At 53.0% G+C, this 27,978-nt stretch overlaps 1 protein-coding gene and 1 long non-coding RNA gene across 11 annotated transcripts in view; one reads left to right on the top strand and one right to left on the bottom strand.

Moving 5' to 3' along the window:
* The window catches only part of ATP2B2 (ATPase plasma membrane Ca2+ transporting 2), a 361,816-nt gene that overhangs the window by 187,838 nt on the left and 146,000 nt on the right, over window positions 1–27,978 (bottom strand). For 9 of the 10 annotated variants that reach the window (XM_075996348.1, XM_075996346.1, XM_075996342.1 and 6 more), the window contains one exon: window positions 16,817–16,911. The exons of the other annotated variant lie outside the window; for it this stretch is intronic. The gene's annotated coding sequence lies outside the window, so the exon portion shown is untranslated. The remainder of the gene's footprint in view (window positions 1–16,816; window positions 16,912–27,978) is intronic. 10 annotated transcript variants of the gene reach the window in all.
* Window positions 8,670–13,766, top strand: LOC105882652 (uncharacterized). Its single transcript, XR_001159366.3, has 2 exons — window positions 8,670–8,867; window positions 13,560–13,766. It is a non-coding gene; the product is annotated as an uncharacterized LOC105882652 (long non-coding RNA).

Here is a 27,978-nt window from a genome sequence, read left to right as displayed (position 1 = left end):
CCGAGGAAGGGGCGGAGCAAGCTGGTGAGTGTGTTGGGGTCCCACCGGACCCCAGTTCCCACGCCCCCTGCCCCCACCCCACCTGACTTCCACCCTCGAATCTCAAAGGGGGAAAACATCCAATAGATGTTTTCATATAAGGTTTTAGGAACCTCAGCTATCTTTTCCCATGAATGTTCATGGCTCCGAAAGACGCTTCCGAGTGGGCCAAGAACACCAATATTGTTTGGGAGTTTGCTCTGTGCGTGGCCCGTGCTGGGCACCGTCGCCACCTGTGCGTCCAGCAAGCGCTGGCTCCGCACCAGCCCCACTCCATGCCAGACGGCCGGCGGCCGCCTTCCGTGCAGAGCCTCCTGCTCGAGGCCCCAGCGAGCGGCAGGGCTGGGTCTGCTCACGCCACACGGTTGCTCACGGCGGCACAGGGACACCGGCCCTGCCTCCTCACATGCTTCCCTCGCTGCGCAGTGGCTCAGCCAGGCCCCACCCCAATCCCACACGGGCACCTGGACATGGTGCCAACGTCCCGTCGTTCTGCTCTCCCCCAAATCAGCCTAAGAGATAAAACCCTATTCTCAAACTCAGACGAAACTCCCAGCCATGGTTTCAGGGCTGGCATTGAAGAGAGGTGCGGGGTGCCTGTCCGTAGCCAGCACATCACTGGCCGCGCCTGACTTAATTAGCTTTTCCTCGCCAGGGTTTAGGGAGGCCTGTAATTAGCTCAGGGCCTGGAGGGAGAGCCCAGGTGTTGGAGCCCAAGCTGGCGCAGGCCGCAGGGGAGGTGGGGGCTGGCTTTCCGGCCAGACTCTGGGACTTGCCAGGGAATGGAGGGTGGGAGCACCCCTCACTGCCCATGGGAGCAAGGTGGAGAGAAACCCTAAATAAATGCCAAGGAAGCAATGAGGGCTGGAGGGGAAGAGGGTGGGCTTAGACATTGTGCCTTCACGTTTTGATTCGTACTGGACCAAATAGAGAGCATGTGTGGCTTCTGTGGGCCACACGTCACTGCAGGTGCAGAGGTGGCCGCTAGACTGTGTCGCTGCAGATAGCCCCTCCGTGCCCGTGCAGGCGGCTGTAGGAGCCCCATGATGGCAGGTGCTGGGCCAGACTGTCCCAGCGGTAGCAGGGGAGCCTCGCTCCCAGCTCTGAGGAGGGCGCCGGAACAGGGCCTGCCTTGCACGCAGGACGAGCGGCCAGCGGCCAGACCGGGGCAGGGTTTGCCTGAGACCCTCGCTGGCTTCAGACTTCAGGGCACACAGATCCCAAGGGTAGCTGTCCCTCTGTGGCCCACCCCACCTTGGCTGCCTGGCCGGGCTCCTGCTGAGGCCCGGCTTGTCCTGACAGCCCTCCGCAGAGCTCAGCCTGGGTCGGAGGCGCCAGAGAGCCTCGCCGGGGGTCCGCGGTGGCCCTGCAGCCCGCGCGGCGGCCGGCCGGAAGCCTTCACCCGTGAACTTCCACCCGAGACGCTCCGCAGACGGCGCGAAGCCCACAGCAGCGAGTGGCGGCGTCCCCGAGGGCCTCTGCTCTTTCCCGGAGTGCCTGCTCACGTTCGCCACGCTCGGGGACCGTCCCCGCCGCGCGGGCCAGCGGACGCCGTGTGCACACCCGTGAGGAGCTGGTGGAAGGAGGGAGCCTCGCCCCTCGGAGACGCGCATCCCAGCGCCCACGGTCAGGGCATCCGGGACCGAGGGCCAGCTGACTGCCACCTCCCTGGGGTCGCTGGGCGCAGCAGAGAGCTTGGTGGCCCGGCACTGCGCGGAGCGCGTCCGGAGCCCTGCCAGGCGCTTTCCCACGCCGTCCCCCTCGCGCCCGCCCGCCGGGGAGCAACGCCAGCCATCACAGGAGAGGAAGCTGAGGGTCAGAGAGGGAGGTAACTCGTCGGAGATGCCCAGCCAGACAGGGACGGACGAGCTCTGTCCGTCCGCACTTGCAGCGGTGGGCGTGGCAGGACTGGCAGGCAAGGGGTGAGGTGGGTGGGCGTGAGGCAGAAGGCAGTGGATGTTACATTCAGGGTTTGTGTTTTGTTTTAAGACAGGGTCTGGCTCTGACACCTGGGCTAGAGTGCCGTGGCGTCATCACGGCTCACCGCAACCTGGAACTCCTGGGCTCAAGCGATCCTCCTGCCTCAGCCTCCGGAGTAGCTGGGACTTCAGGTCTGTGCCATGAAGCCTGGCTAATTCTGAAAATATTTTTGTGGAGATGGGGTCTGGCTATTGCCCCGGCTGGTATCAAACTCCTGGCCTTAAGCAATCCTCCTGGTTTGGCATTCCAAAATGTTGGGATTACAGGAGTGAGCCACCATGCTCAGCCTAAACTCAGGCTTTAAAGCGTACGCTGCACACCTACTGCGAGCCAGGCCGCCAGGAGAAACGTGCGGTGTCTGCCTCCGGCGCTCCCGGCCCCACGCGCGTGTGCGGCTGAGCCCTGCCGCCAGTCCTCGGCAGTGCCCGTGCGCTGCTAAGTCCCACCCGCCAGTCTTCCTTGCTGGGTTTGCCAGCCGACTCTTCTCCCTGGGGCCCCTCCTGTGGTTCCTGCCCTGGCCGCCACCCCGCGGGGTCTGCAGCCCCAGCCCCGGGACTGGTCTCTCTTTGCTTCTGTGCAGCTGCCGTGCTTATCCCCTCAGCACAGCAGCCCTCTGCGCGAGCCTCAGAGAGGGTAACTGGCTGGCTCACACAGCTAGCAGCTGGAGGAACCAGAGATTTGATTCCACAACTGTCTGACTGCACAGCCTGAGGCCTTCTCTGGGATCCCGTCTCCTGTGACCATCACACCCATCTCCCTTCTACCTCCCTGTCACCCGCTGGAAGTCACTTGTCCTGTGCATGGTCCCTGCTGAAGCCAGCACTGCTCTTGTCAGCTGGAGGGGGCAGAGGCATTTTGGAAATCACGCAAGAAAAAGACACTTGAAATAACTTTTCTCTGTAGCTTTTCCTGCTAAAATGCACTGAACCCCAGGCAGGAGCAGGCCCACGTCGGCACTGCCCGCTGGGCTGGGCTTGAGCTGCAGGGCACTTTCCAAGCCCTTACCTCTCAGTCCCCACAGGAGGCCTGGGCGGGGCACGCTGAACCTCCCTTAGAGCTGAGGAAGCTGGAAGCTCAGAAAGGTAATGGGGCCTTGCTGCAGGTCACATTCACACCTGGAGGTGACCTTGGATATGTCCTGTTCCCTCCCAGGCCCTGAGGGCCTTCATCTGCAAGGGCAAGGCTGTCAGCAGCCACGGACCTGGCGTGCAAAGATGCTCCGCAGCTGGTGGACGCACGTGACTCCTCGGACAAGGTGAAGGTCCCAAGCATGTGGACAGGTAGGGCAAAGAAAGGTCAATAGTGAGAGATTCTCAAGCCACAACTTTTGCAAACAAGTGGGCTGGCGGCTGCTGACCGTGATAACAACAGCGGTTTTAGCTCTTGAACCCGCTGCTGTGTCGTCCCATGGCATCCCCATCGCAAGCTGTATGAAGTATGTAACCCCCTTTTTACAGCTGAGGAAGTGGAGGTGCAGACAGGTTAAGTATGTGGGAATCAAAGAGTAGTCTTCAATAGAAAAGACAAAAAGGTGGGAGGCCGAGGCGGGCGGATCGCTCGAGGTCAGGAGTTTGAAACCAGCCTGAGCAAGAGCAAGACCCCGTCTCTACTATAAAATAGAAAGAAATTAATTGGCCAACTAATATATATAGAAAAAATTAGCCAGGCATGGTGGCGCATGCCTGTAGTCCCAGCTACTCGGGAGGCTGAGGCAGGAGGATCGCTTGAGCCCGGGAGTTTGAGGTTGCTGTGAGCTAGGCTGACGCCATGGCACTCGCTCTAGCCTGGGCAATAAAGCGAGCGAGACTGTCTCAAAAAAACAAAAAAGAAAAGAAAAGAAAAGACAAAAAGGACTCAAGCTCAGAGCATGACAATTGACCCTCTCTGGAAAAAAAAAAGGCCCTCCAAAACATCTCTCCCGAACGCGCCTCCCTTCTCTCACTGCCCTGGAGCTCACCCACGACCTCCTTCACCAGGCTCCGTCAGGCTCCTCCCTGGCGGACGGGAGCCCTGGGACGCGGCGTGGTGGGGGCTGACCCATTGCATTTCAAACACGCCACTGGAAAACCTGGTCCCGGGAGACCCCACTCAGGCTCCCTCCTCCGCTGCACTGGTCCCAGTGTGGCTTGCGGACGGGAGGGGCACTAGGAGGCTTCTTTTTGCGCTACTCAGTAGTCAGACAACGGAGTCCACGAGTCTGTCTCGGCTGCAGCTTCCTCTGCTCTCCAACGTAGGGAAAAATAAAGAGAGTGAACTGGCAGGGCTAGACTGGAGCAGAAGCTGAAACCAGCCACTTGGGAGAGCAGCCTGCTTGAAATAAATGTGTTTGTTTTGATCAGAGCCTTAAAATAAAATTGAATTAAATGCCAATGTTTAAAAATCAGGGGATTGTGCGTAAGAATCCAAATTTCTGTCTTCTCCTAAAATATGGTAGACACTGCCCACCTGGAGCTGGCTGCAGTTGGTTGAGGCCCTCCTGACAGGCGTCTGGTCACTGTTCACCTCCCTCCCCGAGTCACTTCATTCAGGGTGGTTCCCCCTGGGTATAGGAGCTAAGTTTGCAATGCCTGAACCTCCAGCTCTTCTGAAGCTGGGGGCCCCTTCAAGGGATGGGGTGCACTTCTGGCATAAAACAATTCTCATTTATTTAATAAACACTCCTTATATGTCAGCGGTCGTTTTAAACACGCCAGGTCTGAATCCAAGCACTATGCACATACCAGCCAACTACTTAGTTCTTATAACAACCTCATGGGGTCAGCACCACTGTTATCGCACCCATTTTACAGGTGAGGACACTGAGGCACAGAGTGACTTGCCCAAAGTCACATGGCCAGTGAGTGGTGGCGTTGGGATTAGAACCCTGGCAGCCTGGCTTCCAAATCAGTGCTTTAACCATTACACGATGCTTCTCCCCACCCCCTTTTCTGGGTGAATGGCCAGTCTCACAGCTTTGTCCAATTTTCCAGCTCTCATCATGAAACTAAATCATCACCTCCGGCTCCCCTCCCTCCTCTCCTGTATTAGTGCTTCCCGCCCGCTCACATCACCAACTTCTTCAATTTTCTCAACAACCCTCTGAGGCGCGGGCACTGCTATCTCCCCGTCGTAAGAAGAGGAATTCACACACAGAGAGGTTAAGTTCCTTGTCCAAGGTCACATGGATGAGCTAAGAGAGCTAAGAGCTTGAGTTTGACCCTGGCCACCTGGCTGCAGTCTTGCTCTTGGGGTCCTCCAACTCCCCAGAATCCCCCTAGCCACTCACCTTACCATTCATTCTTCCCTCCTTCATTTCTTCACTTACCCATTCATCCGACATTCAACCTAGAGCCTGTGCCCGTGCCCCCTGTGCTGGCGTGGGAGGCTCGGGCCACCTGCAGGGAGCTCGCAGGCCCAGCCGCACGGAGGCCGGCTGCAGCAGGAAGGTGACCTTCTGCTCCCAAACAGGAACTGCCCGTGATCACTCCCTCTGGGGCTGAGGCCAGCGGCAGGGCAGCTTCCCGTGACCATCCCTGGAGCAGGGAGCTCACCAGGAGGCAGCAGGGGAAGCCGGGTGGCCCCAGCAGCTCCCTGCCCTGTCCCCAGCAAGGCACTCAGGTTCAGGACCCTGGCAGCCCCGCCCACACCCCAGACTCCACCCTTTGCCCACAGTGCTGAGCAGCCTTGGGTCCTGGCTCTGCCACTATCACTGTGGGGCCCTGAGCAAGGGCTTCCCTATTCTGGGCCTCAGTTTCCCTATATGTAAAATGGGGGCATTGGACCATTGGAGTTTAAAAACCAGCAGCTCAAAGGCCAGATCCAGTCTGATCCAGCCAGATCCAGCCCTCAGATGGACATATTTTACTTGAGTAGTAGCAGGATGTTTTTTAAAATAATCTTTTTGTTTTCGAGCAGTTTTACCTTTACAAAAAAACCCGTGAAGATAGTAGAGTTCCTGCCTTCCCTGCATCCACTTGCTCCTCATTAACGTCTTATGTTAGTATGTATATTTCTCACAATGAATGAATCAATACTGCTATGTTAATATTAACTAAAATCCATACTTTATTCAACTTTCCTTCACTTTTACCTAATATCCTTTTCCTGTCCCAGGATCGTGTCCAGGGCACGCTATATTTAGTTGTCGTGTCTCCTTAGACTCCTTCTGGCTGGGACAGTTTTGCATATTTTTACGAAATTAAATTTGAATACCCCAGAAAGAATGTTTGGGCTACTCAAAATATTTGGGTCTGAGTGGTGGTTACACAGGTGTAAATGTGTAAAAAGCATCGAGTGGCCCATTTAAGATCAGCGCACTCACTCACGTTGACATATATATGTCATGCCTCAATAAGAAACAACAGGACTCTCTCCAGTTTGCCACAGTCCCCACCACTCCCTTTCGTGCTCCGCTCAGATTCTATCTTTCTTTTGCATCATCTCCTTCGTGCTTACAGTCACTATATGGCAGATAAATAAGCCTCTTCCAGTTTACCCATCCAGAAAGTAGTATAATAATATTCCCTGCCTGATACAGCTGTGCTGAAGATCAACTGTGATAACATGTAAAGTTCTTAGCACAGTGCCTGGTGCATAGTAAGTATTCCATAAATGGTAACAATTATTATTGCTCATGTAATATTTATATTATTAAAGCAGCTACCTTTGCCCTACCCTGAGGACGGGCAAACCCCATCCTCCCCTTCTTCTCCCTCCCCTGTCTCCTCCGTGTCTCTGTTCCTCTCTGCCAGGTAAGGCCACGACGTGGAAGCGTCAGAGAGGAGCCTGTGGAGACAGTGCGCGCCTGTCGAAGAACCCAAACACCCCTGAGGACAGCCCCCAAAGCCCAGGTAAGATTTGGTGGAAGTTGGGGTCCCAATCTTTTCCCACTTAAGGAGTCCTTGGAGGTGCAAGGAGCTCTGCAGTTCCCAGATGTCTCCCCCAAAGCTGCAACCTGTCCCCTCAGGATGCTCCCTGGCCCAGGAGCCCTGGACACAGTGGGGAAGCAGGAGGATTTCGAGAGGCGCCATGGAAATCATGGCCACAAGGTGACCGCCCCCCGGGCTCTCTGCTGGCCCAGCACCTTTGCAGGCAGGCTGCCAGCTTCCCTTTTGTGGCACCCCAGACCCATGCCCAGAGCCAGCGAGGTTAGCGGGGGACAGGGCCTGGGTGCTTCAGGGCAGGACAGCCGCTGTCCGTGACACGTGTGGAGGGGACAAAGAGTGCGAGGGCCAGCGAGGTGGTGAGGGGAGCGGACACAAGAGGGCCTGAGGCTTAAGAGGCCGGGGCTGGGTCCTGTCGGCCCAGGAGGCCACCGTGCGGCTGTGGGGGAGTGCCCCTCTCCGAGTCTCCCAGCAATAACACTGACAGTAGCAACGAGCAGCGGCAGCGATGGTGGCGGCCACGGTGCTGGTGGTGACCGCAGCTCCCACGTTAATGATAAGGCACACGACAAGCCCTTTGTGTGTGACGCACAATGCTATCCTTAAAGCAGGCCCTACCATTATCTCCACGGCACGTATTAACCAGCGGGGTCAGGAGTCGAGAGTGTGCCAAAGGCTCCCGGCTGGACGCGGTGCAGACACAGGGCCCAAAGCCTGGCCTGCCTGACTCGGCCTGGCGCTGTGACCTAGGGCGTCTCACCGCGTCTGCGCCCGTGGAGCGGGCGGGCAGCCTCAGGCGTCGTCGGTGTCCCCCCAGCGCTGGCCGTGCTGCCTCCGAAGGCCCGTCCGCGCTCGGGGAGCCGGTCTGCGCTCGGGGAGCCGGGAGCGCTCGGGGAGCCGGTCCGCGCTCGGGGAGCCGGGAGCACTCGGGGAGCCGGTCCGCGCTCGGGGAGCCGGTCCGCGCTCGGGGAGCCGGTCCGCGCTCAGGGAGCCGGGAGCGGCCCAGCGCCGGGGTCTGGCGCAGCAGGCGCTCACCGCGCTGAGGGGCTGCACCGCTGTCTCGTTTGACCTTCGCAACAGCCTCATGAAATAGGTACTGTGACCACCACCCCTATTTTACATGGTGGGAAACTGAGGCACAGACAGACAGAAGTAAACATGCAGAGTGACGCACAGACGGCAGCTTTGAACCTGGGCCGCCTGGCTCGACAGTCCCTGATCCTGCGCCGTGGAGCCGGCGCGGCCGAGACTATCCCCCAGCGTGGCTCCTCGTCGACACCCACGGGGCTTGTCTGGACCAGGCCTCACCCACCAGCTCTCTCAGCCGAGGATTCAAAGCCAGGTCCCCCACCCCAATACTAAGAGCCTCATCTCGGCACCCCACTATTGGACTGGAGGCCCAGGCTCCAGGGGGCCCAGCCGGTCCAGGGCCATGGGCAGTGCCCAGCTAACCCAGCGCCCCTGCCCAGCCAGAGTGGCGGCGGGTCTCGGTGCCCCTGCCGGGTCCCAGGCCACAGGCGAGAAGCCCCACTCCGACGCCTCAGCTTTAGCACCAACAGCCACTGCAAACGTCCAGGCTACACCCGGGGCCGGCTGCCAGCAGCGTGCCTCCCCTTCTGGCCTGGGGCTCGGCGGGGGGCAGGCAGGGGAGCAGGGCTGGCCACCACGGGCCGTGGGCCAGCTGCCACGGTGCTGTGATTGGCAAAACAGTACTCTCTGCCAAAAAAGTGGCGTGGGTGCGGGCATTGCTCTGTGCCCGGCTTCCTCCTGGGCCACTGCTCACATGGGCGTGAGGCTCCTGACCCTATCAGCAACACCCTGGCTTCAGCCCGGCTACCTGGAAGTTCTTTTGTTCTGAGGACTCTCTGTACGGCTGGCTGGTTCGAGGGTGGCCCTGGGAACATGGGAAAGGGTGGCCACGCACGCAAGCCCAGGAAGGAGGCTGCCAGCAAAACGGCTCACGTGGGTGTGAGGACGAGAGACCAGGTAGGAGCGGGAGGACAGCCTGGCCAGACAGCTGCAACCTGGCCTCCTCCAGGAAGGCTCTCTGGACTGGGGGTACGAAAGTATGACAGAGTCGCTCACCCACGCCATGTCTCGGCCCTGTGACACTCCTTGCTTGTTCGCCTATAACATGCCAGATCCCTTCTCTCTGTTCACAGAGAACAGGAGGAAAACACTATTGTTTTCTGCCAAGCAGCCTGTCCCTGCTCCAGGCCCCCGGGAGGGAGCCTGTTCCACATGACAGCCTTCCGAGTGGCTGTCACCTCCCCTTTGTGTGCCAACATCTATTTTACTTCCAGACTTTCAGGTGTAAGGAACTCACCCCTGACTATTTTTTTCACTCTCACGTGAATCGATATTTTGCTGATCACAACACTCCCGTTTGACAAGCAGTAGAACATCTATGCCGCGAACATATTGTTTAGTCAACCCAGCCACTTCCTTCACTTCCCAGCCTCTTTCTGTTTAAAATATGGGCTAAGTCGGGCACTGTATGAATACTTTCTTGTTGCACGACGCCAGCCCAGGGACCACAAGTGCCGGGCACTTCTGGGTGGCAGGGAGGCCCTTGGAGGGGGGACGTGCTTACGCCCTGGCCCTCCATCACTGCCCCAGACTGCGGAACGCTTTAAGCTAGGGTCATGTTTTCATGGCCGTTTGGCCACTGCTCTTGACTTCAACGTCATGCACTCTCCACGACTGCGTGCGTGTCTGCTTCTCGTAGCAACCTCCCACCCTGCGATCTTGTAGTTTAATCCATCCGGCCGCCTCCTCGTTCTTCCCTCACTCAACAAGTGCTGAGCACCTGCTGCGTGTCAGGGACTAGGGGTACAGAGGCCAGAGACACCTGGATTCTGCGCTCAAGAAGGAAGAGAGGATCGCGTGCGTTCAGAGGGTTAGGTCACTTCCTCCAGGGCACGCAGCCAGGAAGACAGGGGCATGGATTCAGAGTCAGGCCTATTTGAGTCTAAAGCCCGAGTCCTTTCTGCGGCCTCACTCCTCCTGGAGAGTCTGTGGCCTAGTGGAAGAGACAGAACTAAACAACCAAAGAAAACACGAAATGACGCCTTCTACGGCAGCAGCCTATCTGAAGAGTTCTAAGGAGGTGGAGGGGTGGTGCGAGGCACACTGGGGTGCTCCCAGGGAGGAGGGGTGGCACTGGAGCAGGGTCTTCCATTTAGCAGTCAGGTGCTCCCTGTTGTAGGATTGTGTCTGAGAGCCACGAGGCCTGCGTGAGGCGTGCTGGGGCTGTTCGTGCACGAGCCTGAGAAGGAAGCACATGGCTGCGCCACCTCTGCCCCTTGCTGCCCTCAGGCAGGGGCCCTGCTCCTGAGTTAGCCAGAAAGCAATTCAAACGTTACCAGTCAAGGATACTGGGGAAAGCTTGTAGCGCTGTGTGGGCCACAGGGTTCTTTAGTCCTTCTAACAGTAAGACCCCACAGTGTCGCCGCGCTCAGGTCAGGCGGGATGGCAGCCCCCTGAGGGGGAGCCCGAGGGAGCCCAACGCCTTGGACCCCACTGCACTCAGCGTGGCAGAGAGCTCTGAGCATTTACCTACCAGGCCTTGTATATTGGTTACCTCACTAGCCCCTGCAGCAGCCCCTGAGGCTACAGGTGGGCAAACTGAGGCACAGAGAGGCCCCCCCCCCCCCGTGAGTGGCTGACACTGTCTGGCCTCCCCAAGGCCAAGCACAGTGCTACTGGCGCTGCAGCTCCCCCTGAAGACAGATGGGGTGGGGCCAGGGGCAGGAGGTGGGCGATGGTCTGCCTGCAGATGAGCCCACCGAGGCCCAGAGAGGGGAGGCCACTTGCCCAAGGTCACCCAGCAGAGCCGATTTGAACTGCTCGCTCCACCACACCGAGTGCCCACCCCATTTCCTGTGTGTTTTCTTGTTTCACCTCACCTCGCTGCAGGATACCCAGGGACAGGGAAAGGCGTCAACGGCACCATGCCCAGGCCCGTCCCATGCCCAGCCTTGCTGCCCGCATGTGTCTGCAAGGCCGCCCCAGTGCGCTAGTTTCAGTTGGCATTTCCTGCGGCTGCAGCTCCTCTTTGGGAAATATAAATGTCCCTGGGACATTTCCCTCACCCCACTGCCTCCCGGCAAGACACCCTGCCCTCTGGACTTAGTCTGGGTGAGCTGACCCAGCAACACTCTCAGCTGGACAAGTGCTGGCTGGGTGCCCCGTGGAAGGCATGGCCCGGGCTAGGCACCGGGGGTGGCTGGGAGTCCCTGGTGAGATGCTGTCGCCTCCATCCTCAGATGGGGCTTGGGAGCCTGGGGTGGGGCAGGCAGCGTCTGACAGCAGCCTGGGCTCCCGGCTCTGTGTCCCTGAGAGGGTGTGAGCCCAGGAGACAAGCAGGACGAGAGGCGCAGGGAGGGCAGGGGACACAGCTCACACCCCTGCATGGCCGGCCACTAGGTCAGAGGCTCTCGGCCTCTCACCATGGGCACCCAGGCATGAGGGGGCCAGAAAAGAGAGCAGGAGGCCCAGGCCACACCTGAGCTCCAGGCAGAGCAGCCCCACCTCAGTGTCCGTGGGTGCAGGTGGCTCCTGCTGCCCAGCCAGACACCAGGCCCTGGGAGGCTGCTCCCAAGAGCTGGGCTAAGCTGGCCAGAACCCACCTGGTCCAACTGTCTAGTTTGCAAGGGAGGAAACTGAGGCATAAAGAGAGAAGAGGAAGAGTGCCCACAGGGTGCCAAGCCCCACACAAGGTCCTGCACAGACATCCCTCATTTGTGGGGTAGGAACCACCCCTACTTTGCACACAGAGAAACTGAGGCTGGAAAAGTAGCAAAATCCACCCATGATCACAGAGCTCAGATGGAGATAGCAGTGGCAAGATTTGAACCCAGCACCCATTTGGTGCACTCTGACCAGTTCACAGAGCTTTGTTCTCAGTGGTCACTATAGTGTCTACTGAGTCCTGCAGCTGGCGTCAGAGTGGGAATGCAGATTGGTTGGCTCTCAGTTCAAGCAATGTGGGGACCTCTCATATTCGGGATGGGGGAGCTTATCTTACTTTCCCACATCCCTGAGCTGGCTGGGGAGGAAGAAGTATGGGGAGTTGGCAAGAAGAGGCATATACCACCAACCCTCACCTCTCCGGGGACCCCAGCCAAGCAGGGGCGATGGGCTCAGTTTTCTTGGCCCTCCTCCCTGTCCTGTAGGGAGACGCAGGGTAGTGGAGACTCAGGAGTGTCTCATCCCAGAAAGAAAGCTGAGTGATAGATGACGGTAGTGGGGCTTCCCCTGTGGTCCATGAGTGTCCGGGAAGGGCTTGTCCCTTTTAGGAAAATGAAGGCAGGAAGCAACCCAGGAAGGAAGCCTCTTCCCCTAGCCCTTTGCACATTGTTGCTGGATGGGCCCTGGTGGCGCGGCACCCACCTGTCCAGTAAGAGCCAGTAGCACACCTGCCTGTCTTGTGACCTTCCCGCCTGTGACAGCCTCACAGGCTAATCCTCTGGTGCCCTGTGCTCCCAGGGCTCCGCACGTAGCTGTTCTGAGAAAGAGCTTGGGCTCCACACATCGGCCCTTTCTGCAGGACGGCGCCCTGGGAGGCGCAGATGAGCTGGGTAGGGCCAAGCGTTCACGGGCATCTACTGGAAGCTGCAGCATCAGAGATTTTAAGAAGGACGCTGCCCTTTTGGAAAGTGATGTAAAATATTCGAGTCTATTTGAGAAGCTGAATGTCATGAATGAACTTGTAGCCCATTCAGAATCAGCTTCAAATAAGTATGAGGGTGTCAGGGGTTGAACTGTGTCCTCCCAAAAGATAAGCTGAAGTCCAGATGCCTCATTCTCAGGAGGTGACCATATTTGGAACTAGGTAAAGTGAGGCCGCTAGAGTGGGCCCTAGCCCAAACACCAGTGTCTTTATGGAAAGGGGAACCGTGGGCGGCCCCTCGCAGACCGGACGGTGCGAGGTTGGACCGCGCGACACACCGCGCTCCACGGAGTGCCGCGCACCGCCAGAGCTGGGGAGGGGCCCTCGGCACCGCGGCCTTGGACTCCTGATGCCCAGCACTGCAAGGCAGCACCTTCCTGCCATTTCAAGCCACTTGGTTACGGTCCTGTGTCGCAGCAGCCCTGGCAAACCGACACAGACGGCAAACTCTTTCCTGGTGCTTGTGCCGTGGGGAGAGCCTGACGGTGCCAGCAGAAAGGACCTGGGTCCTCACAGAGTGAGGCCATCGTTCCCACTGGGGACCACCCGAGGACAAGAGCTGCCGAGCAGGGGTTGGTATCCCAGGCCCCGAGCCGGCATATCATATCTTCTCCTCCTTTTAATCCGTCCCACGTCCTCAAAAGGGAGGGCTCATTGCTCCTGTTCTAAAGAATGTGACACCCAGGCGGGGCTTGAGGAGCCTGCGCAGAAGTGCACGGCCAGGCCCTGCGCCCAGCAGCGGGGAGAGCCGAGCGGGGCTGGCACTGCCCCGTGCGCTTCCCGTGCTCAGACGGCGCCGACACGTCACCACCCAGGGCTGGGGTGCGTTGATGCGACCTCTTTGCTCAGTCCCCTGTGGTCAGACTCTGGGCGGGGGGCTCACATTCTCCTGGTTTCCTCTCCCGAGGAATCGCAGGGAACAGTTCGCACTCTCGGAAGAAGCTGCATAGGAACCCTCAGGTACTTCCAAAGTCCTCATGTGTGCACATTTTACCTTTCACTAGGTGCTCTCGCACACGCCGTGGCCCCTCGGCCGCTGGGACTGGGACCGCTGGACGTCCCAGGAGGGATGAGCTGGCAGCTCTGCGCGCCGGTGTCAGCCACAGCCGCCCCGAGCTCTGCTCAGGAGGGGTTTCCGCGAGGGACATTTCAGTGGCTGTTCTGCCTCAGACTTGGAGTAAAACATTTTCCATAAACGTTTGATGCCCTGATATCTCTCCGTTTTTCTCTCTGATGTTCCTGTTGGCAGAGAGTGATGGGATTCCTCGACCCCCCACTGAGCAGGTGACTCCGCGGCTTCCTCGCTGGGCCAGCTGGGCAGGTGCGGGAGGACCGGGCTCCGGGAGTGCCTCTGCTCTGGGCGCTGAGGGGCAGGGAGGCTCCAGGGATGGCAGTGGGGGCTGAGGGTCTGTCCCCACATGCCCTATCCCAGGGCTTAGCCCGGGCCTGGCCCCCAAGGGTGCCGCTGAATGCACCATGGACAGTGAGCAAGTGGCCTTGACCCCAGACTCGGACATGCCAACGGACATGCCACCTCGGACATGCCAATGGGGACCCTGCTGCCCCCACTCACACTGCATTCTGCCCAACACCTGGGCACTGAGCCAGGCAGCCTGGGTTCAAACCCCAACTCGGGTGAGTGACTTAACACTCTGCGCTTCAGTTTCTTGTTTTGCAAAACAGGGACAGTGGCCACATCTGTCTCACCGACCCCAGGGCTGCTGTGAGCACCAAAGGGCTAATGTCTCTAAATGCTTAGAAAGGCCCTGGCACCGCAGCCCGCGTGGCGTGATCGCTGTGGCTGTGGCTGTTGTTGCTGGGATTCACTTAGTCAGCGTGGGTCGAGGACGGTATGTGTGGAGCCCGATAGACAGGCTCAACTCCCAGCTTTGCTCCTTCCTGGAAACCCTGGGCATTTGACTCAGCCACCCTGCGCCTTCCTCTTCTGTGAAGTGGGGATAACAAAACAACATGTCATCGGCGGGCCAGGCCAAGAGGTGTGTGCAAAGGCCCAGCTCTCAGTAGTGCCTTGTGACCCGGGTGTCGTCACCACCCGCTGTCTGTGCAGCTGTGCTTCCTGCTGGTGGTTGGGGCAGGCCTCCAAGGCCGCCCTGGAGAAATGTGGGGTCACCTTGGGCAGACCCACTCCCAAGGCTGAAAGGTCACCATCTGGGGCTTGGGTGTCTCCTGCCGTGTCCTCTCTGGATTCTCCCTGTGCAGGCGCCAACACCCCAGACCGAAAACGGTGACCCAGTTCCCCAGGTGCATGCCCCCCCAGTCCTCGCCTGGCTGCAGAGGGATGTTTCTCAGACCGTCATCAGGTTGCTGGAACCCCTCAACAGCTCCATGACTGTGCACAGATGACAGTTCTAACCCTTGCAGGGGCCTTTTGCCCACATCGCCTGCCTTGGGCCCAGCTCACCCTCCTCAGCCCCAGTGTAGACAGGGTCTCCTTCGCTCTGTTCATGAGGGGATACCAGGGTGACGAAAGCATGATGACTGCACATAGAAGGTGCTCAACAAACACTTGTGAATAAATAAGCAGGTAGCCAGGCCCTGGTTTCAAGCCTCCTTTAGAGAGAAGACAATGCGTCTTTGTCACACAGTGAAACTGGCTGAACTCCACAGTGAAAGTCCCACCGCATGGCTGCCAGCCATGGGCACGGGAATTTTGTCAGCCCATCTCAGGAGGAGAGGGGAGATGTCACCTCCTCCTCACCATGGATGGCTCATAGAGGGCTCTACTCAGCCGCCTTCCCCACCCACGCCTGTCAAAAGCTGCTGGGTTTAGACGCCCATGTTTCTGCTCCATATTATCGATCATTTAATATTCAAGAGATGGCATTAAATAAATATGTGAACAATTATGTAATGTGTTTGGAAACAATCTGGTTAGTTCCAAAGTGCTTGGGCGAGAAACCAAACTTCAGTGAAGCAAGAGGTCTGGGTGATCTCTGAGGGAGAGGCACGTGGCCAGTCCGTGTCTGCTCCCTCCCGATTTGGGCCGTGGTCACTCATCTTCCTTGAGCAGGCAGGCGCAGGGCTAGTAGGGAGCCAGCTACGTGTGTGCACAGTTAGAATCTCAGAGTTGCATTCTGGCTGCGAAGTTTCTCCTCTCTGGGTCTCAGTCTCCTCATCTGTGAAAGGGCTAATAGCGCCTACTGAGAAGGTCAGCTGAGATGCTAACTCCAAGCTCTGGCTCAGAGGACATTCTTGCACAATGTCAGCTGGGTCTGATGCTGATAGATGAGCAGTGCAAGACCTGTTCTGTGGCGCGGTGAAAATGGGGGGTGCATGGGACATGGACTCCAAGCACCATCATGCAAGGTGGATTGAACAAGGCCATAACAGAGGCCCAAAGAAAGGACTCAGGGAGCACGGAGGAAGACTTGGCTAATCCCAGCAAGGGGCCAGAGAAATTGCACAGAGCTGCCACATATGCTGGCTCTGGAAGGCTGAGTGGCATTTTGATCCCTGAGAGAGGGCTGCCCCATTAAGTAACATGCATTCGGTGCCTAGCAGGAATATTCATTCAACAAGCATTTGATGAGCACCTACTATGTTCCAGATAGTCTGCTAAGCACTTTATATGGATTATCTTTGCTTGATCTTCATAAGATGCCACTGTTGCCCCTATTTTACAGATGAGGGAATTTTACTCAGAGGGGCTACCCTAGTTGCAGAACTAGTATTTGAACCTGGGGCCGAGTCCAGCTACAAGCTCTTAATAACCACTAAACATACCGCTGCCACCCAGAGCTGGCCTGTGCTGTCTCTCTCTCAGCTCTTAACACATACCCAGGCAAGTCCGCCTGAGCACCGTACCTCTGAGGCTTCCTGTGCAACCTGGGACCTGGCCCAGAGGGCAGAAGAATGAACCAGGACCAGGTGAGGTGGCCTTTCATGGGTGAGCAGTCTGCGCTCCCAGGGAAGAGGCAGTGTCAGACCTTCCCGGGCTCCACAGTGCCAGTGCGGGGCCAGGACAGACCCTGGGACTGAAAACTGTCCACCGTGTGATGTGAGGCTGTCCTCCTCCACGTCCCACGCTTCACTCCATATTCAAATGCAAAAGGGACTCCAGGGAACTTTCCCCAGCCAGCCCAACAGCACGCAACATGTGTCCTCAACAGCCGGAGGGAGGGGAGGGAGCTGCTCTCAAACGCCGCTGCTCAGTTGGCCCTCCATTAGCCACGCCTCCCCCGCCCCCGCCACAGCTGTCTCCCCAGACTGCCCCCCAGACAAGGCCTCAGCCCCAACTCACCCCTCCACGACTTCTGGCTAAATGAGAGGTGCCAGGCTTTGGAAAATGGGGCCCATGTCTTGCTGGCTCTGGGGCCCGGGTGATGAAGTTCAGCTCTGGAAAAGGGGAAAGATGGCATTGGTTAGGAGTGGGTAACCCGATGGCAGGAGCGGGGAAGGGAGGAGCAGTAGGGAAGGGAGGAGCAGTGGGGAAGGGAGGAGCAGGGAAGGGAGGAGTAGGGAAGGGAGGAGCAGGGAAGGGAGGAGCAGGGAAGGGAGGAGTAGGGAAGGGAGGAGCAGGGAAGGGAGGAGCAGTAGGGAAGGGAGGAGCAGGGAAGGGAGGAGTAGGGAAGGGAGGAGTAGGGAAGGGAGGAGTAGGGAAGGGAGGAGGAGCAGGGAAGAGAGGAGTAGGGAAGGGAGGAGTAGGGAAGGGAGGAGGAGCAGGGAAGGGAGGAGTAGGGAAGGGAGGAGTAGGGAAGGGAGGAGCAGGGAAGGGAGGAGCAGGGAAGGGAGGAGCAGTAGGGAAGGGAGGAGCAGGGAAGGGAGGAGCAGTAGGGAAGGGAGGAGCAGGGAAGGGAGGAGCAGTAGGGAAGGGAGGAGCAGGGAAGGGAGGAGTAGGGAAGGGAGGAGTAGGGAAGGGAGGAGCAGGGAAGGGAGGAGTAGGGAAGGGAGGAGGAGTAGGGAAGGGGGGAGCAGGGAAGGGAGGAGTAGGGAAGGGAGGAGTAGGGAAGGGAGGAGTAGGGAAGGGAGGAGGAGCAGGGAAGAGAGGAGTAGGGAAGGGAGGAGCAGTAGGGAAGGGAGGAGCAGGGAAGGGAGGAGTAGGGAAGGGAGGAGGAGTAGGGAAGGGGGGAGCAGGGAAGGGAGGAGCAGGGAAGGGAGGAGGAGCAGGGAAGGGAGGAGCAGTAGGGAAGGGAGGAGCAGTGGGGAAGGGAGGAGCAGGGAAGGGAGGAGTAGGGAAGGGAGGAGCAGGGAAGGGAGGAGTAGGGAAGGGAGGAGGAGTAGGGAAGGGGGGAGCAGGGAAGGGAGGAGTAGGGAAGGGAGGAGGAGTAGGGAAGGGGGGAGCAGGGAAGGGAGGAGCAGGGAAGGGAGGAGCAGTGGGGAAGGGAGGAGTAGGGAAGGGAGCAGTAGGGAAGGAAGGAGCAGGGAAGGGAGGAGCAGTAGGGAAGGGAGGAGCAGGGAAGGGAGGAGCAGTAGGGAAGGGAGGAGGAGGGACGGGAGGAGCAGTGGTGTGGAGTATCTCTGCAGGGCTGGCTCTGGGCTAGAGCCAGGGTTGACAGGGCCCCCGCCCTGCCTCTGCATTGAGAGCTGCCTGGGTGGGCTTGCCTGTCCCCAGCGGGGCCACACTCAGTGCGCACTTGCAGGGGTCAAGGTGGGGTGTCCCTGTCTGTGGCCTGTGAGGGCCAAGGTGGGCAGAGGTCGCGGAGGGTGCTTGCAGAGACAGAGGCCTTTGCTTGGCAAGCGGCGTCACCGTCTGAGCCGCCTTCCCCATCCGGAGGATAGAGATAGCAACTCCTATGTCCCAGGGTTTTGTGAGGCATAACCACAATATAATATGCTAAGTATCTTGGCTCTTAGAAGGGCTCAATAAATAGCAGCAAAAGGCAACTGGATCCTACATGTCTCTTCATCCGGCTCCTTTTAATTTATCTATCAATCCATTTATTCATTTACTTGTAACTTTTTATTTATTTATTTATTTTTAATTTTTATTTATTTATTTATTTATTTTTTGAGACAGAGTCTCGCTTTGTTGCCCAGGCTAGAGTGAGTGCCTGGCGTCAGCCTAGCTCACAGCAACCTCAGACTCCTGGGCTCAAGCGATCCTCCTGCCTCAGCCTCCCGAGGTCTGGGGAGGTAGCTGGGTCTACAGGCATGCGCCACCATGCCCGGCTGATTTTTTCTATATATATCAGTTGGCCAATTAATTTCTTTCTATTTATGGTAGAGACGGGTGTAACTTCTTATTTTAAAGACAGTTATCCACTCAAAGGAAGTCGCAAAGAAACGCAGAGTCCCCATGGCCCTCCCCCAGCCCGCCCGGCCACGTCTCTGGCCGCCGCAGGCGCCGTCTGGAGGCCTGAGGCCCGCACAGCCCCAGAGCTCGCTCAGACGTCGCCAGCTCCAGCGCACCACGCAGTGCGTGCCGCTCTGGGTTTTGTGCCACCACAAGGCACGGCACCGTGCCTTCACCACAGGCTTCCGGGCGGCCTGTCTGGTCGCCCATTCCCTCCCCACCTCATCCTGACCGGCACCCCGGCCTGGCCTCTGCCTCGCAGGACTGCCCTCCCGGCGACGCTGCGCAGACGGGGACACCGCGCCCTTTCTCAGGCAGCAGGGCACTCTGGAGACTGCCCCGGCCGCCGTGTGCGGGTGCCCGTGTGCTGTCGGGCGGCCTCCCCACGGGACGTGCCCACGGCCTTCACCAGCGACTCGCTGAAGGAAGGGCATTTGAGCTATTTCCATTTTGGGGCTGTCGTGAATAAAAATGCCATAAACATTCATGTAAGGCTTTTTGTGAGAACGTGAGTTTTCATCTATTTGGGACAAATGCCCAAGAGTGCAACTGTCGGGTTGTATGGTATTTTCTTTTTAATGACTATGCCATGTTACACTCCCATCAGCAGCACACAGGTGGTCCAGTCTCTCTGCATCCTTGTTGGCGGTTGGTGTTTTCTATTTTCTGCTTTAGCTGTCCTGGCAGGTGTGTGACGGCAGCTCACTGTGGCTCCAGTTTGCCTTCCCTAATCACAGCAACGCTGAGGGTCTCTTCACGTGCTCATTTGCCATCTGTGTAGCCTCTTTGTTGAGATGTTTCTTCATGTCTTGTGGCCATTTTTTAAATTTGATTGTTTGATTTTTTTTTTCACTCTTGAGTTTTGAAAGTTTTATATATGCCAGATACCTGTACTTTGTTAGATTTTGCAGTTTGCAAATATTTTCTCCCAGTCTATATCTTGTCTTTGTATTCTCTTCACACGATATGTTTTGCAGAGCACAAGATTTTAATTTTTGTGAAGTCTAATTTATCTTTTTCTTTTGTGGATTGTGCTTTTGGTGTCCAGCCTAAGAACTCTTTGCTTAGCCCTACATCCTAAAGATTTTCCTTTTACTTTCCTCTCAAAATTATATAGTTTTACATTTTACATTAAGTCCATGGTCCATATTGAACTAATTGTATATAAGGTGTGAGACTTATTATTTTGCCTATTGATGTCCAATTGCTCCAGCACCATTTGTTGAAAAGTTTCCATTTTTCCTCACTTGAATTGCATTTGTACCTTAGTTAAAAATAGGTTGGGCATATTTGTGTGGGTTTATTTCTGGGCCATCTATTCATTTCATTGATCCATATGTCATCTCTCAATACTACAGTCTTGATTTTGATACAATAAATCTTGAAGTCAGGCAAACTGATTCTTCTTACTTTATTCTTTCTCAAAATTATTCTAGCTCCTTTGCATTTCCATATAAATTTTAGAATGATTTTTTCTTGTCTCCACAAATTTTGCTGGAGATTTGATAGAAATTGCAGAGAACTGACATCTTTGCTTGTTGAATCTTTCAATCTATGAACACAGTATGTTTCTTCATTTATTTAGACCTTTTTTCATTTATTTCATCAGTTTTATAATTTTCAGCATACAAATCCTTTTTGTTAAATTTACACATATTTCATTTTTTGAGTGAGTGTAAATGGTATTATATTTGTAAATTTTGGTGTCTGCATGTTCATTGCTAGTACATAAAAATGCAATAGAGTTTTATATGTTTATTTTGTATCCTGTGATTTTCTTAGACTCACTTATTAGTTCTAGGAGGTTTTTTGTTTGTTTGTTTTATTTTTAGATTCCTTGGGATTTTTAGGTAGACAATAAGGTTATCTGCAAACAGGGAGAATTTTATTTCTTCCTTTGCGATCTGTATGTCTTTTTTTCTTTTTGAGCATTTATTTTATTTTATTTTAGTGTATTATGGGAGTACAAGTGTTAAGGTTATATATATTGCCCATGCCCCCACTCCCTTCATGTCTTTTCTTTTTTTTTTTTCTTTTCTTGTCCTATTGCACTGGCTATAACTTCTAGCACTATGTTGAATATAAGTGGTAAGAGCTGACATCCTTGCCTTATCCCCAATCTCAATCTTTAACCATTAATTATGTTATCTCTAGTTTTTTTTTATAATGCTCTTTATCAGGTTGAGGAAGTTCCCCTCTATTCCTATTTTTCTCAGCATTTTTTTATGAATGGGTGTCGAATGTGCTTTTCCTACATTAATGGATATGATAATGTGATTTTTCTTCTTTAGCCCATTAATATGAATTATTTTGATCAATATTTAAATGTTAAACCAACCTTGCATCCAAGGAATAAAATCCACTTGATCACAATGCATAATACTTTTTATATATTGCTGAATTATTTGCTAATGTTTTGTTAAAGATTTTCACATCTATATTCATGATGGATGTTAGTCTGTTTTTTTAAATACTATCTTTGTCTGGTTTTGATATCAGGATAATACTAGCTTCATAAAATAAATTGGAAAGTGTTCCTTTCTCTTCTATTTACTGGAAGACACAGTGTAGAATTTGTGTTAATTTTTTAAACATTTGGTAAAATTCTCCAGTGAAACTCTTAGGTCCTGAAGATTCCTTTTTAGGGAATTCTAAAATTACAAATTCAATTTCCCTAACAATTATAGAGCTATTAAAATTACCTGTTTCATATTGGGTAGTTTATGTTTTTAGAGGAATTGGTCCATTTCATCTAGATTGTCAAATTTACGTGTGCAGGGCTGTTCATAGTATTCCTTTTCATATTGATGTTGGCAGGGTCTGTAGTGACATTCCCATGTCATTTCTGATTTCGGTCATTTGTTCGTTTTTTCTCTCTGTCTTTGGTTAGTCTTGCTAGAATTTTATCAATGTTATTGATCTTTTCAAAGAATCATCTCCATTTTCATTTATTTTTCTATCATTTTTCTGTTTTCAATTTTATTGATTTCTGCTATTATCATTATTTTCTTTTTTCTGTTTGATTTGGGTTTGTATTGATCTTACTTTGATAGGTTCTCAAGGTAGGAGCTTATATTATTGATTTGAGACCTCTTAGCTTTGCTGCTTATGCACAATGCTATAAATTTCCCTTCCAGCATTGTTTTAGCTATGTCCCACAAATTATAATATGTTGTATTTTCATTTTCATTCAATTCAATGTATTTTTAAATTTACATTTAGATGTTCCTTGTGACCTATAGGTTATTTAGATGTGCATTTCCAAGTTATTGTATATTTTCCTGTTATCTTTTTTGTTATTGATTTTTAGTTTGATCCCATTGTGTTCAGAAAAAATACTCTTCGTGATTTTAATTCTGCTAATTTTGCTGAGGTTAGTTCTATGATACAGATATAATCTACTTGGTATACATTCTGTGAACACTTGAAGAAGTGTATATTCTCCTGCTATTGAGTGGAGTGTTCTATAAGTGTTGATTAGATTCTGTTGGTTCATGGTGTTGTGTTCTTCCATATCCTTGCTGATATTCTGCCTAGTTGTTCTATCATTTATTAAGAAATGGGTGTTGAAATCTCCAACTATAATTATGGTCAATCCTATCATTTTTGCTTCATGTATTTTACAGCTCTGTTGTTTGGTGCTCACACATTTAGGATTGCTGTGTCTTCCTGATTAACTGGCCCTTTTATCATTATATCATATCCTTCTTTGTCTCTAGTAATTTACTCTGCTCTGAAATTGACTTTATCTGATAGTAATATAGTTACTCCTATTTTCTTTTGATTAATGTTTGCATAAGATATTTTTCTATCCTTTTATTTCAGCTTGCTTATATTGTTATATTTGAAGTGAGTTTCTTGCAGATAGCATGTAATTCATCAGGTTTTTCAATCTACTCTGTCAATCTTTGTCTTTGGAGTGGTATATTTGGAATATTAACATTTAATGTAATTATTGTTATATTGAGGTTCAAGTCTGCCATTTTATTTTTTGGTTTCTATTTATTCTTTCCATATATATTTAAAACCACATTAAACAGTGTTATAATTTTTGCTTCAACTGTCAAACATAATTTAGAAAACTCAAGAAGAAAAGGAAAGTCTATTGCATTTATCCATATTTTTGCTCACTACATCCTTTTTTCCTTCTTGATGTTCCAAAATTCCTCTTTTAAAAAATTTTCTCCTTTTTGTTTGGAGAATGATAGCCATTCTTTTAGGGTAGGTCTTCTGGCAACAGATTCTCTAGGTTTTCCTTAATCTGACAATGTCTTGATTTTCCCTTTGTTTCTGAAGGATATTTTTGCTGGATATAGAATTCTGGGTTAATAGCTGTTTTCTGGGTTAATAGTTCTTTTCTTTTAGTATTTGAAAAATGTGCCACTTCCTCCTGACTGTCATGGTTTCTGATGAGAAATCTTCTGTCATTCAAATTGTTTTCCCAATAGGTGAGGTGTTGTTTCTCTAACTGCTTTCAAGATTTTTATTTTGTTTTTAGCTTTTAGAAGTTTAATTATTTATTTGTCATGGTGTGGATTTCCTTGAGTTTATTCTCTTTGGGATTTACTCAACTTCCTGAATCAGTAGGTTTGTGGGGCTCCCCCCCGCAAATTTGGGAAGTATCCGGCATGATTTCTTCAGGTACTTTTTCGGCCCCACCCTTTCTCCTCTCCTTGCAGAGGTCCAATGACACAAGTGCTAAATGTTTTGTTACAGTCCCAAAGGTCCCCAAGGCTCCACTCGTTTTGTTTCCCGAACTGTTACTCTTGTTATTCTGTTAGGTAATTTCTGTTGTTCTATATTCCAGTGCAATGGTCCTCCCCTCTGTCCGCTCCAGTCTGCTATTGCTCCCTGGCAGGCCCCTGGCTGAAGCCATGACATAAAATTTTAAAGACTAAGTGGACGTGCTCAATAATAGCAGACCGATTTGGGACCTGATCTTGGTCTTCCAGCCAAGCTGCCCACTCTGTGGCAATTTGCCATGGTGGCCTGTGCAGGCAAATGCACTGTCACCTGTTGAGTTTGGGTGTAGTGTCAAAGAAGAGTATCTACAATTATCTAAGAAGGCTATTAAAATACTCCTCCTTTTTCCAAAAATATATCTATGTGAGGCTGGATTTTCTTCATATACGTCAGCTAAACCATCACAGCACAGCAGATTGGATGCAGATGAGAATCCAGCTGTCTTGGGTCATTAGAGAGATTTATAAAAACAACTGTGCTCTTCTTACTAAGGTTTTTGGAAAACAGTTATTTTTCATAAACTGTTATTTATGTTATAATAAGTTTATTATTGTTATTTTTTAAGTGAATTAAGATGTAGGTATTATTAAAATCTCAAACTTTCTAGTATGGTAAATATGGAGAGACATAACCCACATGATCAATGCTCTGTGGAGCTCCTGAGTAGTTCTTAGGGACAAAAAGTGTTGTGAGACAGAACGTTTGAGAATGGCTGATTTAGGTCAGTGTTTCCTACACCTCAGTCAATCAAATACGGCTGTCATGAATGTCACTACATCTCCTTTTATATTACTATCCTTTGATAGTAATGAATGTGACTATACGAATGTTAATATATCTCCTTTTGTGCGTTACTATCTCTACTCATATTTTTTTTCTTAACCTACTTGATTTAAGCTTAAACACATTTATCTTAAAAGGAAAATTTTATCACTACCATCAGTGGAAAGCCAGTGTCACGCACCACAAATGAAAGATGACCACAACAAAGAAATGCAAGGAAATCAACAGGATGCCCTCATGTTTGGTAGATCCTATTGCTGCCCAAGGCCTTGAGCCCACAGTCTGCTCTCTGCTCAGAGTTTAGCAAATATCTTGGAGAGTGTGTTTTAGTAAGATATACTTGTTCCAGTCAGAACCTTTTGCTTTGATGTGTCTTGGAAGACTGAAAAAGAACTGAAAACAAACTAGTTTTCCCACCAGGTGACGAGCTCTCATTGCATGCCACCTGCTCTCCTCTTAGGCATAATCAAATGCACACGCCCACACTGTGGGAAGCTCAGATTTAATAGCACCAAGGTGGAGAGACAGGTGGAGCAGGCTCTCTTCACAAATCATATTTCTGCCTCTTCGAAGAGGGGCCTGGGTCCCAGGTGCGCTCAGGAGCCCAGGGCACTGACCTCAGCAGCTAAGTCTCAGCCCAGTGCACTGCAGCTCAGCCAGGCCCGTGGCAGGATGCTCTTTGCAGCCCTCCTCCAAATCACGTCAGCTCGTCCTGCAGACACGTCACCTCAATGATCCTATCCCCTCCTGCAGAATCCATCTTCCCTCCTGTGCTCCTTTCCCAGGTGAATGGCACTGTGGCCAAGAATGTTCCCAGCAACGTTGTTTGAAAGAACCAAACTCCGGAAACAACCCACATGTCCACCCCCAAAAGAATGAGTCAACAAACAGCGATGCCTTTCTTCCAGGGAATATTACACAGCAGTGAAAATGCGTACACATAGCTGCAGCAATCAGGCGGATGAGTCTGAGAAACACAACGTTGCCCACAAGAAGCAAGTCTCAGAAGGTCACATCTTGTAGGGTGCCATTTTGAAGGAGGAAGACAAAAGCAAAGCTAAATAATATTTGATGTAAGCATATGCACTCATGAAATAAAGCTGTCTTTTTTTTTTTTTTTTTTTTTTTTTTGAGACAGAGTCTCACTCCGTTGCCCGGGCTAGAGTGCCGTGGCATCAGCCTAGCTCACAGCAACCTCCAACTCCTGGGCTCAAGCAATCCTCCTGCCTCAGCCTCCCGAGTAGCTGGGACTATAGGCATGTGTCACCATGCCCGGCTAATTTTTTCTATATATTTTGAGTTGGCCAATTAATTTCTTTCTACTTTTAGTAGAGACAGGGTCTCACTCTTGTTCAGGCTGGTCTCGAACTCCTAACCTTGAGCAATCCTCCCGCCTCAGCCTCCCAGAGTGCTAGGATTATAGGCATGAGCCATGGCACCCGGCCAAAGCTGTCTTTAAAAAAGCAAGGAAATGGTCGTTTCTTCTGGGAGATGCAGGGGGTTGGGATGGGACAGAAATACATAAATTACTGGTGACATTCTAGTTCTTGGGTTGGGTGGTGGGTTCATGATATACACTGTATTACTAAACCAAAACATAGTTACATAATTTCTTTTGTATGTATCAAATATGATATTAAAAAACATAAGGGGAAAAACGTACTGTTTCTGACCCAGTAATTTAACTTTTTAAGAGCTGATTCTAATGGCAGTCATTGGAAATGCAAACAATATTTAATCATAAAGATATTCACTATAGTGTTATTGTCATTGTCATTTTAAATCATGGCAATAATGTGGACACAACTTAAACATCTAATCCCAGAGGATTTGTCATGTAAATTACTGAGCAGCCATAGGATGGAATATTATGCATTGATCAAAAAAATCATGTTTTTGAATAATTTTTAATGACTCAGGAAAATATTTTAATAATCTCAAGTGAAAAATGCCGAGTAGAGAACTCGAGTGAAATAGGATCTCAGTTACGTCACCCCAGAAAGAACTCTGCTGTGTCTATGGCATGAGCAAAAGGTACGGCGGTGAGAGACACAGTGTTTCCCAGCGCTAACACGGGGCCATGCTCTGGGGCTCCCTCACAGAGTGTCTCATCTCTCCCTTTGCTGCAGTAAGCACGCACATAGGGTGACGTGCCAGCGCACTGCACATTGGCGCTCGAGGCCAGCTTGTGCAGGGGGCTCCTGGGTGTTGAACGCTCTTCTACACCCACCTCCCAGCACCCCGCTGCCCCTCCCCTCAAATGACTGCCCAGCTGCCCCCAGAGCGCGTTCACTGTCTGATCAGCCCCCATCAGCCTGGCTCCAGCAGGCTGAGAACGCTCTCCCCACACCCCTTCCCTCCCGGCCCTCAGGCTCCCTGCCTGACCCTCTCACCCACCTTAGCCCGGCCCCTCCTTCCCTGAGGCCAACCCCACTGACCCCTCTGTCCAGGGTCAGAACAGAGAAAGGGGCCGGATCCAGGGCTTTGCCCGGCCCTGCCCAGCCATCAGCCTCCCCACCTAGCTGGGGCCACTCAGCCCCTGTGGGAGGGCATGATGGGGATGCACCTTGGATTGCTGCATTCTGGACCCTGATTCAGAGCATGCCAGGAATTCTCCCTTCTGGGTCCCTGCCTCCCATGGCTTCCCCTTCTCAGAGATAGAAATTAGCCCCCAAAGTCCCACTGCTATGTCTTCATCCTCTCCTTCTGCCACCAACGTATCAAGTCGATGAGGTATGGTTGTTGATCTCACTTCCCCCATTTTACAAATGGGTAGACTGAGGCTCTTAGAGGAAACCCATGTATCCAAGGGTGCACAGCTAACAGCAGCAAAGAACCCAGCAAGCTTTGAACCCAGGCTGTATGGCTCCAAAGTCAGTAGATTAACGCTGCCCCGCAGTCCAGACCTGCTGCCCCCACCGGCAAGTGCTGTGCACTTGCTTCATGCCTTCTTAGAGTCAAAACAGCCACGAGGCTCAGCTCTGCTGTGCCACCTGCCGCACCCCAGCTCCGGGGCAGGCATGCTGATGTGCTGCAGGCGGCACTCCGGCAGCTGGGCCCGAGCAGCGAGCGGCCCGTGTCCTCCCAGACGTCCTGGCTGGGGCTGTCCTGGTGTGGGGAGAGCAAGGCTGCTCAGGCCACGGGTCGGGGCAGAGGGGCTGGGTGGGCACGCTCTTGGCGGATGGTAGGGAAGAGCAGTGACTGGGAGTCAGCAGCCTTGGGGCCCAGAAATAATCGTCACAGAGGCTCGTGGCCTCAGGCAAGCCCTCTATTCCCTCTGGGCCTCAGTTTCCCCACTACACGGGTTTGGAACGTGAGTCTTTTCAGGCCTGATCAGGGCATGTTCTACGGTGGTGAGACACAGGGAGCTCCCTTCATGTTCCTGGTCGTTTAGGGTTCGACAACAACCAATGGAGAGAGAGGGGTGTCAGGGAGGCCCTGGCCAGCTCCAGGTCATGCCGCCTCTACCGACCGCAGCGCTGACTGGGACAATCCGCCCGCCCAGAGGCGCAGGCGGCTCGGGTCTCCCAGTGCGCTCTCACGCCTGCGAGTGCATCCACTGCCGCCGTTCCGCAGACAGGAAACGGCCCGGAGGAGACGGCGCTGTCCCGGGCCAGGCGGCCGGCCCTTAGCAGGGAGGACAG

This window comes from Microcebus murinus, chromosome 21 (genome assembly GCF_040939455.1).
Source record: "Microcebus murinus isolate Inina chromosome 21, M.murinus_Inina_mat1.0, whole genome shotgun sequence".
NCBI classification, from domain to species: domain Eukaryota; kingdom Metazoa; phylum Chordata; class Mammalia; order Primates; family Cheirogaleidae; genus Microcebus; species Microcebus murinus.
The sequence above is the reverse complement of the archived record's forward strand: the minus strand, read 5'-3'. Positions and strand labels throughout refer to the sequence as shown.